Here is a 15,018-nt window from a genome sequence, read left to right as displayed (position 1 = left end):
AAAACAGGTAAAGACTTTTCATGACAAAATCAAGGCTTCATGGGAAAGACTTCATATATGGGTTGATATCTAGTCAGATAATCAGAATACAAGCAGAAAAAGGTGTATTTTTCTGGTTGTTAAAAATACACTTACAAAATGATTTTACAACCAGCCATAGAAACTGACCGTAAAAGACGTCATAGCAACAATTTTGCTTTCTGGGAAACATCTGGAGACAAGTGTTCAAAATGAAGCGAATTCCCCAAAGAAGTCTGAACATTGAAGAGTTCTGCTTGTCACGCTCTGAACAAAGACGGGAGTTGCATGGTCACCATTTTCCACACCTTTCCACATAACTACATGTGCACTGTATTTGGTGAACTACACTGTATTCTACTGAATTTAGTCCTCCGTGCAGGTCAATAAGTCTGACGCTAGAAGTGCTTGATTGACCAACATTTTGACCAGATTTCAAACTGGATTTATGATCATAACCAGTTATCAAATGGTGTATCCCAAATGGTGCACAATTCCTCATAGAGCCCTATAGGCCCTGGTCAAAAAGTAATAGGGAATATGATGGTATTTGGGAGGCAAACCCACGACTATTATTTTGGCGCAACTGTTGCTCCACTATAGACTTGCTATTCCTTAACAAAGCCCACAGTTCCACCTCTCCTCTCCTTCGCGTTATCTCTGGGTTCAGACATCCTACCATGCTAATGGCATGGTGCAAGCCGTCAGAGAAACGCACTTAAAAAAAACATTGCAAAGCAAACTCTTCAGAAATACACTTTTCATACATGTCAATCAAGTGTGTAGGTCCAAGATATCATTTCGAGACTGACGTTTCCCCTCGGTGAAGATCTAGGGCCCGTGGGGGGAAATGCACGACTGACCCAAGACCAGTGTCTAGGAGCAACTTCACCCTGCACCTCTCATGCATCCCCTCATTGGCCCTCCTTCTCATGACTCAATACATGTCCTTCTTATTTTCAGTGATATTCACTAACTGAATAAACATGTAATGCAATTGACCCATAAACGTTGTGTGGTAGACAGAGAGATATATAGAATATATGTTTTGTTTTGTTTCCATGATGTAGAACACAGTACTAACACACATTACCCACCAAAACACTATTATTATTTTTTTAAAGTAGAGTCAGACAGGCCTATATGGAAGCTATAAATAGTCCTACACATGCCTACAGACCAGTCAAATGAGGCATATATTGCCGACCCTCACACATGCACAGGAAGAGGTCAAACCTCGACAAAAACAAGTGTCTTTGTTGCATTGACGTCTGTTAAATCTATAAAGTATGTTTCTAACAAAGGACTGCAATGATTGGCCATCTTGATGCCAAATTAATGGGTGGTCAACTTCTGCTCACGTGCGCAGCGGTGAAAATGCAATTTCAAAGGGAAGTGATTTTTGTTTGACGTCATCTTTCCAGTTGCCTCTGTTAACACTCTCGGGTTAACAATTACCTTGCGCTGAACACGAGAGAGGAAGGACCAAGAGGTGGTGATTTTAGTGGTCCACGGGTGATAGGCCGGCTCCCTTTCTCAATGGAGATGATGAAATCTCAATCGAGTCGACGTTTCTGGCCAGGATGTCACATGGCGCTCGAGCCCTTCACGGTCAAGTTATCGTAACTACTTCTTCCCTCACCTGCAGAAAACAAAAAGACAGAGGCATCATTATGTCTGTAAGATTGATAGAGCATTGCCATTAAAAGTGTACTACATAATTGGGTGGAAGAGGGGCGTCCCGTGCGAACAAATACAGAGTCTTCGAAAAGATGTGGAGCGGGAATGACGGCCCTACGTCACCGACGCCCACTGAAACATCCTCAAATCACACTAATTCAAATGACTGACTCGAAAGGTTTTAAAACATGTAAACGTAGCCTTGTCGTTTGCCCACATCTAGTTCGAATCTCTTCCGAGACACCTTTTAACAATTGTTAGAGAATAAAAGTATGCATAGTTAGGCCTAGGCTTTGTCCATCCATACTGCACCACGCAACAACAAAAAATCTACAGAACAAGACATCTATATTTGGGCTATGGCATTGGCATTTATTACATGCAGTTGTGTCCAAATACAAAAACAAGCAATAGGTGGCTTTACTTATCGGAAATGCACGTTACAGCACCCATACAATACCATGCAAAACAGTGGTTTTGTCTCCACTGTCAAGTTTTAACCATTGTATGCTGCTTTCTACTATAGACCTATGACTACTTGTTACTCTTTAGTCACGGGGTGTTGAGGGTTTTTACAGCATTAGTGAATTGTCAGCTGTCTCCTCAACCTGAGTGCCAAAAGGTGACATGAACCTTAATTGATGATGATTATTTAGAGACTTGACTAACTTGAGCTGCAGAGTGACCGAGTGTGACGCCACTGAAATTGGGCTGATCAATAACAAAGGCCCGTGACGCTGTCCGTGGTGCTGAAAAGTTGAAGGGACGGAGTGGAGTGCACTGTGCTAACATCGCCGCGAAATGACACTGTCCATGGTGCTTAACAGTTACGCGGGTGTAAAGGTTATGCAAGTTGGGACTCCCCTACACGAAACAATTCTGCTGTCTTTATCATTATTTTGAGTTAACCCGCCTTTATTTACCTAGCAAAACAAAACAAAACAACCTTTGACCTCCAGAGATAATCACAGGGTGGAAATCCCACATCTTATATATTGGAATGTTACACTCTAAGCTTCAGCTGAGTTTGTATGCATGTCGCTATAGGTCAGAGATGCTTGTCCATTGATAAAGCCAATGAGATATGTCATTCACCCCGAGAGGAGAAGTAGACCGCAATGACTTCTGTAGCCTAAGCGAACTGCACGCACTATTTTTTACCACAGTCACTTTACAATCGTGTATGTGACAATAAAACACACACACATACATATACATATATTTATATTTTCTTTCCTGGCAGAATCACTGATACGTTATATTTCTAAGGGCAGCTTATAACAGGGCCCTCATCGTGGTTTTAATCGTTTGTTTTCATTTGATTTATTCTTTTGATTATCGATTTTTCTCACTTTGAATAGCAACTATGTCCACGTGACCAACATTTACGCCAGCGGTCACCGTAAGTGAGCAGTTATGCCCAGGATTGCAATGCTATAGCAAACACCTGACTGTAGGGATTAGTAGCCAAATGTATTTAATTAAAGAAGCAAATACTATTCCCACATTCATGTAAATGCCCCTGAAACGGTTGCACTGGTGCTAATGGCCGGGTATACCCTAAACTCAGGGACAATATACAGTAGTCTCCGTAATTATTGGGACAGTGAAGCATTTTTCTTATTTTGTCTCTATACTCCAAAAGTTTGTATTTGAAATCAAACAGTACAGACTGTCAGCTTTAATTTGAAGGTATTTTTAGTTCGAAATTATAGTACTTTTTTTCATAGCCCCCCATTATAGGGCACCAAAAGTATTAGGACAAATTCACTTGTATGTGTATTAAGGTAGTCAAACGTTTAGTATTTGGTCCCTTATTCCTAGCACGTAATGATTACACCAAGCTTGTGACTCTACACACTTGTTGGATGCATTTGCTGTTTGTTTTGGTGGTGTTTCAGATTATTTTGTGCCCAATAGAAATGAATGGTAAATAATGTATTGTGTCATTTTGCAGTCACTTTTATTCATTCGTGACTATCAGTAATAGTAGCATCATAGTGTTTACAAACATATTCCATTCTTATTTGTAATAAAAATGACTGCAAAATGTCACAATACATTATTTACCATTCATTTCTATTGGGCACAACATAATCTGAATCACCAAAAAAACTGCAAATGCATCCAACAAATTGGTACAGTGACAGCTTGATGTAATCATTGCGTCCTAGGAATATTGGACCAAATACGAAACATTTGAATTATTTAATACACATGTAGGCCTAAGTGAATTTGTCCAAATACTTTTGGTCCCCTAAAATGGGGGGACTATGCACAAAAAGTGCTGTAATTTCTAAACGGTTCACCCTTTATGGATAGAAATTCCCTCAAATCATAGCTGATACTTCATCCTTATAGTCATTGTACCGCTTCAAATAAAAAGTGCTAGAGTTCATAGCCAGAAGAATACAAAATGCTTCACTGTCCCACTGTTCACTGACTGTAGTATAGGGCAACATAGTATCATTAAGCTACCGGTATAGCTATGCTTTTTAACTTTTCTTTTCGGGTGTAAATCTAATTGTGTCATCACTGCACTATTTTATTCTATCGAACTGGACAAGGAGTCAAAAACTGGGAGCTCTGTTTTCATGGTTTTGCTTATGTGCACAAGCCTGATGGACACGAACGACACTCCGTGCTTTTGGAAACAAACTCGAGGAATATGTCGGAGTTCGTCAACTGATCAAATTAGTGTTCCGAATCATTTTTTTTCCTCTTACGTGGGCCAAATATAGAAGGACGTGCTCTATGCTTTAAGTTTGATGAAAGGGGTAATGGTGGGCGATGCTCGAGGGTGAATAGGCTATATCATAACATTAGGGAGAAAAACGTGTGCGTGTGTGCGGGTGAGAGAGAGAGAGAAAGAGAAAGGAAGAGAGAGAAAGAGACAGCAGGCTGAATAAAGCATTTCAGTCTCTCTGCTTGTCTTAGAGAACGGCCGCACACACAGCACGGCTCGTTCTCTCTCTCACACATTCACACGCTCTCGCTGCATGGTCATGTCTCATATATTCAAGTGTGTGTGCGTGTGTGCGTGTTCAATTCCCGCCACACTTAACTATTTGGAGATTGGAACATTTAAATAAATGTTGTATTTCCCAAGTGCACGCAGGGCAGAGAGGTGCAAGTTCCCACACCCCTCCTCCTCCCCTTCCATCCTCCCACCGTCTCTGAATGGAATCACTCTTTCCCCACGTGCAACTTGTTCATTCCGAGGGTGTCCCTTTGTTTAGACTTATTCTGCGTCTCAAATTATATCATATTACCTATATAATGCAATAATAGTACACTATATAGGGAATAGGGTACCATTTGGGTCCCAGATTTATTCATCAGCAGGGCGTTCTGTGTAATGCTGAGGGAACTATGCACCGATCGTGTGGATTTGGGGGGTGGGGCGCTATTTGGACTGATTGGTATCACATTACTCCAAGTTGAGTCCAAAACATTTTCGGAAACTCTGGAGCTGAGAAATCTTAAGTATCCCAGGGGTTGGGAGACATACCAAAGTTTAGAAATGGGACCTAAGCCTGACGATACAAACACATACAAAATAAATTACAATTAGCACTTAACAATTATATCAATACTAAAATCTGAATAAAAATAAGTATGAAAATAGTATGAATAATAATTGTAGTAAAATTAGCATGTGAAAAAGCAAGAGGAAAAATAAAATAAAAATTGAATCCACGAAGCGTGCTTGCAAGACGTCTTGCGATATGACTCGGCGAATGCGCCCTCCGCAAATGCTTTTTGGGGTAAGGGCTTCCCAGCTTGTTAGTTATGTACAGCAAGCCCAGACCGCAAAAAGATTCGCGAAGGACTGATCGGCTTCTGCCTCTACGTCCTGTCGAGAGTCCATGAGGCTTAAGAAAGTGACATCAAGAAAGATCGCTTCCATCGCCAATCCCGGATTGGGTCCATTCAGCCATCGGCAACCCGAGGCAATTGTGTGTCTTCTACTCAATCACACACTACGAGGCGAGAAATAGGGTTTCCAATCGAAGCTACATACGAATGCCAACGCTACTGCTTTCTACCGCTGTCCATGGTCCTAAATCGCATTGCTTCTCTGGAGTTGAATTTATCCCCGACCTCCCCTCGAAATTCTTCCTACTCCCTCTCACTCCCTCTCTCTTTCGAATATAATTTGGTCTAAATGCACAAATGTTTAAGACAGTGTGGTCATTTAGGCTCCGAGCATCGGAAGCAGCACTGTTTTAGTTGTTATTATGGTTCTATAGATATGTATACATATATACAAAAAAACATATTCCCCTCGTTTATGAAGTCTCCTGGAGAACTAGCTCGCTCTCACCGCTCGAACCGTCTGGGTAAGGCGGGAGCAAGCAGTAATCTGCTAGCAATAAATATAGAGCAGCGAGGGACCTTATTGGAGCAAACGAAAACTCGTCATCGACCAATCCGTGTCTTGCTCATATAGGGGCCCCCCTTTTAAAAAAAAAAAAAAAAAAAAAAGGGAAACCAAATTGTGTTCTAGCTGGCAAAAGTGACTTGATAAATGCGAGCGAATAGGGTTATGTGCACAGAACATTTGGGTGGATTTATTATATCGATTGATTCTCGAGTTGTGCATGTATTGCAGCTTGGCTACGGCTATGCATGTGGGAGATACACATATCAGATCACAATGAATTATATTGAGATTAAAATGACGAAAGAATAAACGACAACAGGTTCGCTGGTTAAATCCTTACTGCATTACAACCCGTCATGTTAATACAATTGTCTATAGGCTGGACATGAACCATTTTGAAACGCTAATATAAATACGGCCCCCTGAACGCATGTAAACCAATCGTGGGAAAGCGCGGTGCCTCGTCCACGCGATAACAACAACATGACAAGCATCTGAAGCGATTTTATTGCATGACCAGCGAGAGTTCACTGGAGGATACCACCAATAGTGACGACACGGGGGGTCTCGGAACACACTTGTTGTCAAAGTGCCACGTGTCAAAGATACCGAATTACAGCGCAATATATTGCAATACATGCAATGCAGAACGACAATTAAAAGGCACCTACACAGTAGCATTAGCAGGAGTCGGAACAAAACACTAGAGTGATAGTGATAACAGTCAATGAGAACAATAGTCACCCAGCCCAATTATCAAACTCTGCACACACCAATAGTTAAACAACCTTTAATAAACTTCATCAATTAAGATGAATCGGGGAAAAGCTACAGAATAGTAGAAGTCTACTTACCCTTGAGGTTATTTAGTCAGTGTTTTTAGACCCCATCATTGTTTTGGAGAGAGAAATACCACAGGAGGCCCGGTATACCTACTCCCCCCTGGAACTGGACAAGTTACTGTACCGAGTAGGAGGTCGGGTTCACGAGCTATATCTGGATCCTCCCTCCTCAATATGTGTCTCGTTTTTATCCCAAACCAACCCCACCCCCCCTCCTCCTCCTCTTTCCCTCCTTCTCCTTCCACCCCCACTATCCTTGTAACTCTTCTCCTGCATTCAAGTTGGTGCAAGGATCAGTAAAGCAAGGTAAAGGAACGAAGTAGTATTCAGGGGACAGCAATGCAAATGTATTTAAAAAAAAACGTTTCCCAATCCCCATTTGTCGTCCTGTTGTGGATTTTTATTGGGTGGTCTTTTCATTTGCGACCGTCTCTACAGTCAGTCACGAACCCCCCCCCACACACACACACACACACCCCTCCCCTCCTTCAGTCTGCACTGCACAGTGACTGCCTCTCCTGACGCAGCCAAGGCGCGCATTACTCACTTTAGCAGTCACGACTCAAAAATCCGTGTTGTTTCCACTGAAATTACACGGCCCCGGCATTTAATTATTGAAGGAAGGGGATCTGGCCCTATCTGGTGCTTCGTTTGGCAAAAGGAAGGCTAAAAAGCGGAGTTTTTTTGAAAGGTGGAGGTAATATAGCAGGTGAATGGTTCCACAATCTATCACAACACGAGCCAGCCATTGAAGATTTATTTTTTATGACAACGTGGATGTCGTGTACTGCAACTCTTCTCCCGCGGCGAAAAGAACGCTATATATAGACTTGTGGACAAAAGTCGTGCGAGGACTGTAGCTATGAGTGAGTGAGCATGATTATTGTGTGGCGTGAACGAAACTGCAGGCAGATACGAGCGTTGTTTGAATTCGATTCGACATTTTGACATGCGAGTCGTTGCTTACTTTATTTTATACATTATCACTAAGTTGGCTCTGATTGCCTCGACATCCCACTGGGCAAAACTGGTTGAATCAACGTTGTTTCCACGTCATTTCAACACAGACAATCTATGTGATGACGTTTAATTAACGTGGAAAAGTAATTGGATTTTCAATAAATCGTCAATGTAAGGGCATTTCGTCTTTTTTTCACCCAACTTCTAACCTAAATCCAATGTCATGATGAAATTGTTTGTTGATTTGACGTTGAATTCACGTTAGTTGACAACTCAACCAAATGTAAATCAAAACTAGACGTCGAACTGGTGTCTGTGCTCAGAGGGATGACACTATCGTAATTGGATGGGTAATTTCTTTCCCATTTGGCAGCCCAATATCTTGTTGTGGAACCATCCCACACACACACACACACACACACAAAACATTAGGAACACGTGTTCTTTCCATGGCAGTCTGACCAGGTGAATCCAGGTGAAAGCTATGATCCCTTATTGATGTCACTTGTTAAATCCACTTCAATCAGTGTAGATGAAGGGGAGGAGACAGGTTAAATAATGATTATTAAGCGTTGAGACAACTGAGACATGGATTGTGTATGTGTGCCATTCAAAAGGTGAATGGGCAAGACAAAATATTTAAGTGCCTTTGAACAACGTATGGTAATAGGTACCAGGCGCACTGATTTGAGTGCGTCAAGAATTGCAACGCTGCTGGGTTTTTCACGCTGAACAGTTTCCCATGTGTATCAAGAATGGTCAACCACCCAAAGGACATCCAGCCAACTTGACACAACTGTGGGGAAAACTGTAGTCAACATGGGCCAGCAACCCTGTGGAACGCTTTCGAAACCTTGTAGAGTCCATGCCCCGACGAATTTAGGATGTTCTGAGGTCAAAAGGGAGTGCCACTCAATATTAGAAAGGTGTTCCTAATGTTTTGTACACGTAGAGAAGAGCGCTGCCTCCCATCTCTTCCCAACGAGGTTGTACTTGTCATGAAGTCATCCATATCCGATTCAAAAGCTGCATAGCCGAACAGCAGCAATGAAACGCGTATGGTGATTGGCGGTTTGGCCAGCAGTAGTTAGTTAAGCCATATGAAAACTTTCACATTGCTTTATGCAAAGGAACAAAATGACTGGGGATGCTGCAGATGATGGTTTTACATTGAAATAAATACAATCGATCATAGCATACGGTATAGCCAAATACACTGACGATATAAATGGATGACGTGGGCAGAAGGGTAATCCAAGTCTATCTGCCTATAGCCTCCCTGTCTGTGCCTGTACATCATCTGGTAAAACTGTTCAAACGACGCAGGCGGGAAATCGGTAGTTTCAGGTATTACCCCTGAAGTAAAGGACTCAGACTCCGATAACGCTCCGTGAGCTATCATTCATTGAAATCACATAGTTTTTTTGTCATATTCAAGACAATTTTCTCTCTTAAAGCGCTTGCCTATGGTTTGGTGAATCACGGAACGCTCCCCAGTGCCATTCAATGTATTTTCAGCACCATTACTGTTGGACAGCGACCGGGTTTCCCCCAAGTACGTGCAACGTTTCGGGATACTGCTGCTCCCCCTTTCCTAGGTGCTCGTTTTCTTCCTTTTCAACCCCCCTCCCCTCTTCCTTCTCCATTCCTGTCTTTATGCCTCCTCTTTTTTTTAAAAAAAATAAGGACAAATTAGTGCCCATTTAGCGGTCATTAATTAGAGAAGGGTTTTCCCTTGCAAGCGTATGGTTTTTGCGGGAGGAATGAGATGTGAAAAGAGACTCAACAGCGCCAACAAACAAAGGAGTTTTCACTTATTTACCATTGCGGCGATTCCCTTTCTTTAGAGAAAGGTGGATGGTTTAATTTGAATGTTGTCAAAAAAACTACAAAAACATGCCGATGTATCCAAGTCAAGACCAGGAATGGTGGCATTTTTCTGTTACTGCACTGTGAGCTAAATGTGATGGGAAGCACGACAAGACACGACAGCAGACACGCACCGGAACATGCAAAAATGACACACAGAGAAACTACATTGAATTAATAAACATTGCACGTGCAAAGTATCACTTACCGTAGCAGGGACCACTTGCTGAAACGAGGGAAAGAAAAATCAAATGCATTTAGAATTCATACATGAACATGTTTTACAGAAACAGAGGCAAATTAAATTGGATATGACCAAATATTCAGTCCATGGTTAATATAGCCTAAATCATGACACGTCCAAGTTTTCAGGGTCGCCTTCCTTTTTATACAAGTGATACCCTCCGTCTATTTCTGGCGCACGATCAAACCCTGCTGCTATTTTTAGGTGGCAGTAAGGGGGAAAAACACTCACAAAGGCATCGCTCAGGGACGTTACGTGTAGTGCATGTAATGTACATTATTTTGCCTCTCCAACTCTGCACAAGAGCCCCCTCCCCGTATCTCAAAGCACAGTACTTTACTCCACTAATATCTCTCTCACTCTTTCTTTTCATATATTATTATGTTCGATATTTGACTGCGCCGTGCTCTCGCTCAGCTCTTCGAAGCCTTCTCGCTCGTGTGTCTCCATGCAACTTTCGCTGAACAATTCCCTACGCAGCTGTTGGTTGGTTTGCAATTCACAAAATAGTCTACATACGAAATGGAATAGGTACCTTCACATAACAGGGATAACCCCACGTTATCCCAGTGGTTTTTGCTTAAAAAAAAACAACAACGAATAATTAAAAGCTTGCTGACCAGAGAGAATAAAAGCCGTCATTTTTTTGTGAGGGGCTGCGTCAGTTACTAGGCATTGACGTCACGTTTAGATTCTCCCCACTTTACAGATATGGCCTACAGCGCCTGATTAAAGACGCTGCTTTTGGTTTGGAGAATAAAATGGTATGGGGAAACAGCCTATGCGTCTCATATAGCTCCTTAGTATGAATGAACAATTCTGGAATCTCCTTCTCTCAATCTCCCCCTCCACTGTTTATCATGCGCTTTTCTCGTCGACTGGATTGGTATGAACTGTAGTCTTGAGGCTTGGTTCCCATCCGTGTATTTTCTAGGCAAACATTCTAGCCGAGCTAGTGAGAATAACAATGCGATCTCTACGTGAACTGGCTCCTCTGTTCGCCGCTGCCCGTACCCACGCGCCAGACTCGCTCACCCACTGCATCGTCAGCGCAAGCACAAGCACACCAATACGACGGATACAACCTATACACACACCCTAGACATAAATAGTCACTCTCGCTCTAAATAGTCTCTCTCGTATCTCCCCCCCCCCCCCCATACACACACACACACCTCTCTCTACAATCTACATCCCCTATAATTCCTTCCCTTACTCTCCTCTCCCGGGTTCATCCTGACGTCCTGCCAGCATCCCGCGTGGAAAGTCACGAGACCAAAAAAAATCATCTCAGATTTAAAAAAGGGTTGCCCCTGTCGCAGCTGTAGATGCTATTTATATCGCGTATTGGCTTGTATTATTATAATACAAGCAAATACTGTATGTCCACTTGATGCTGCAGGTTTTACCCCGCTGTGGAGTGCAAGTTAGGGCAGCCCCTGACACTAAGCGCGAGGGGTGAGGTGAGATGGGGCTTTTGGATAGCTGTAGAAATGTAATTCCTAACGAGAAACATTATGATCATAAACGACTATTACAGTTATCCTTTGTTCTCTAAACTGTTGAACAGTACTCTATGCCATCTGTAATGTTGTTTGAAGTTTCCACCTTCCCTCATCTCTTCCATCTCTCTGTCTTTCAGCCGTCTTTGCTGCAGCTGCAATCTTTCAATCAGTGAACCAGCAACAAATATCAATGAGCGGGTCTATCAGTGAAGCGCTCTGAGTTCGCCGCACGATGTCGCCACACTCAGCCCGAGACCTCTCCTTCCAATCCCCCCTCTGGAGAATGGACTTCTACTAGTTGCAATGGACCTTTCTCTCGGTTTAATGAAAATGTCAGCTGGAGAATTTGTTTTTGAAGAACCAGTGATTCCCTGACTCTGAGCGCTGCCCGACCCGGCCACCCGCCAAATGCCAGACAATGCACGGTGGGGGCGTGACGTGTCCTGCTTGTTGGTTATCCAAAGCAACCAGCTGACGACGGACCACAGCACGCACACACACACACACACACACACACACACACACACACACACACACACACACACACACACACACACACACACACACACACACACACACACACACACACACACACACACTTTTCTTACCTGAGACAGCTGTAAGAATACAGTCTCCCACCCCTACTCCTCACACAATTGACACCAAAGTTATGGTACAAAGCCCTGAAGAAAGAAAACAAATTTATGCAGGCTAGCTCCTCCCTTAAGGAACTGTACTCTTTGAATGATGTATACTGCATAGAAATCTATTTTTACAGGATCTTATCAATGCGCCAGCCCAGGTGTATAGTCAAACGTTTGCCTAAAATACCTAAGATCACATTTTTGTGTGTTGAGCTATTCTTCTTCAAATCTTGGAAACGCCCTATGTTGAAAATTGTTATCCCAGACATTTCATATGGCGTTTTTTTTATCTGCCTTCTTCCTGAAGTTATCTACACTCAATGTTCATTTCAGTTGGAGCCACGTGACGCCTAGTTAATAACACGTTGTTCAACTTTTCAGTTTGTGTTCCTATATGGGTTTTAAAAGCTATTTCAATTCACCTCCCTTAGCACGGTGACGCTGTCCATGGTGCTGAAAAGGTAAAACGGCGCAAACAAAGCACTTTGTCAAGAACCGATGTGAGAATGGCGGCACCGTAGCGCTGACCGTGGTTCTGAAAAGTTAAGCGGGACGCACTAACGTACTGCCCGACAGTGGTTATTAGCAACAAGGTGACGCTGACCATGGGTCTGAGAAGTTAAGCGGCGCAAAGGCTTTGCGTTGCACGGAGCTCCTGCACCATATAGTTTACTGCGTATGTCTTCTTCATTATCTCATGCGTGTCCATAAGCGAGTAGACCTATAGCCTATATTGACCAATTGCAAGTTAGTTGTTTCTTTGTCATCATAACAAGACTTACACGTCCTTTTCATTTGCCTTTAGGACACGCATACAGTCTAGCTAAATAATTGCTCGAATACTTTTTTTTCCACATGCTACAAGGCAAAGGGGGTCAACAAAATAATCTGTGACCGACCTACGCAACTTCTAAGGTAAACTAAACGGTCAAATAACCCCGTCTATGTAATTTGGATGACTTGCATCAGCGGGATATACAACAAGTGCTCACTGACCGTATTATCAAAGTGTAGTAGCGTAGCCTACAAAAAGTGCATACCTCTTAGCTCCTGAATCAACTTTACAGCTTTGTCTATTATGCACCGTGTGCGGAGCTGCCATGGACAGCTATAGGCTATGTGCCATGCTCTCTGTTACTAGGCATCCCAGCAGAGTAGCGGGCTAAGCGGAGGAACCCCGGCACGTGAATACGCCTACGCATTAGCTCAGCCCGCACGGTCTACGACTCACAGTGTTTATTGCGGATCTCTCCCAAAGTGCAGAACTCACAGTAACTCTGAACAACATATCCACCGTCCATATAGCCACAGTGTTAGTTATCATAGCCTAAACGATAACAATAACGTTTTTGCACATGCATGTGTTCAGATGCATCAAATATAAGGCTTTGGAGCCTAGGCTAAAACATCTGTCCATGTAGGATATCAGTGCAAAGGCTACATAAAATAGCATGCTTCAAGATTATGCTGAACTAAAGTCTCATCATAACTGCGTGTAGTAGGCTACCCTGATTGCCAGGGTTAAAAGAGACAACTTCCCGCACCTCTGGGGTAGTCACGATTCCCTCTGGTACAAAAGAAAGCGCTTACCTGTGTGAGAAGTCTTGTCTGTTTGTGCTCGAGTAGTCTACAAAAAGGGCTTCGTCTGAATGAGATGCTTTTTGAGACAAAGAAAGGGAAAGAGTTCTAGGTCGGAGCCCAAAGCAGGACGGCGAAAGGGGGTCACGCCGTGCGCGTCCTTTCAGTTCTCTATCTGGGGCGAACATATCTGGTGTTGTTCTTATTCAGGAACAGAGCGCGGACGGGAACACCGAGTAAAGCGCGAAAACCAACTGATGAAAGAAGCCCGCCAAAAATCGGGGTAATTTTAATCATCATCATAGGCTATGCGATGCGCACCGCAATACATGTGAATGACTAGGGAGCAGGGAAGTATGAATGATCCGTGCAACATGTGATATTGTGATGCAGATCGACTTATCTCCCGCTCCATTCACAGTGTTAATACGACCAGGTCCAACCAGCTCTCACAGCAATTGAGTCAAAGAACGAAGTTTAGTGTGAAGGGAATGATAGTCTATCAATGGGCAATCTTTCTGAAAATGGCTATACCATGGGCAACCTTACCGCGGAGACTCGTTCCCGTGTATTGGGAGACAACTAAATTAGTTCACACGCAGCCACAAGGTAGCCTCAGCCCGCCAGTCCGCTTCGCCAGTGTGCTATTGACCTGCATTGACGTCATTGCGTCATTAGGTAGGCATATCCCTGAGAAAGACTGACTTTCAAAAAAAAAGTATCGAATGAATTCAGCTGGCAAGGGGAGAGGGGCGAAATGAGCGGCAAGGGGTGAAGGTGAGAGAAATGGGGTAAATGTTGGGTGGTTTACGTTTCCATTGAACCCTTTTTAATCCTTCGTGCTGCAAGGCAACTCAGACCCAGGAGACAGGTAGGCAAGGCAGGCCTGCAGGCGGGTTTACCAGACAGACTACAGCCTACACACAAGAACAAGTCGCCTCAAAGACTGACGTACTACAGGTTGCTGCTGTCTTTATGAGAGCTGAGCTGGGCGTCACATCTGTATATAAAGTAGGGGAGCCTTTGTTGATGGGATGTATAATCTAAAAGCAAACTACAAAACACATTCGCATATAGCTTTTCGTTGAGATTATATACCATAGATATACATTATAGATATTACTTAGCTGCAATTCATTCACCAACGTGACGTCATTCTGTGATTCTCTCTCAGATCGTGTCGGGGAGGCAGGGTTCTTAATCTCATCCAGACTGCAGCTTGTCAAGTAAAAACCTGGAAGCCCCATCCCCCCTACCTGCCAACGTTTCTGACTTAGTTTGCCCAAGGGTT

At 43.2% G+C, this 15,018-nt stretch overlaps 1 long non-coding RNA gene across 2 annotated transcripts in view; it reads right to left on the bottom strand.

The window, feature by feature from the left end:
* Positions 1–14,224, bottom strand: part of LOC135509622 (uncharacterized) — a 30,732-nt gene extending 16,508 nt beyond the window's left edge. The window contains exons 1-4 of one of the 2 annotated variants that reach the window (XR_010450954.1): positions 13,740–14,224; positions 12,114–12,188; positions 9,965–9,982; positions 1,477–1,660 (exon numbers count right to left, since the gene is read on the bottom strand). This is a non-coding gene — a long non-coding RNA (uncharacterized LOC135509622). Of the gene's footprint in view, positions 1–1,476; positions 1,661–9,964; positions 9,983–12,113; positions 12,355–13,739 lie in introns of those variants that run through there. The other variant, XR_010450953.1, reaches the window with a different exon arrangement.
* Positions 14,225–15,018: the final 794 nt, after the last annotated feature.

This window comes from Oncorhynchus masou, chromosome 22, assembly GCF_036934945.1.
Source record: "Oncorhynchus masou masou isolate Uvic2021 chromosome 22, UVic_Omas_1.1, whole genome shotgun sequence".
NCBI lineage: Eukaryota > Metazoa > Chordata > Actinopteri > Salmoniformes > Salmonidae > Oncorhynchus > Oncorhynchus masou.
This window is presented reverse-complemented; position numbering and strand designations above follow the sequence as displayed.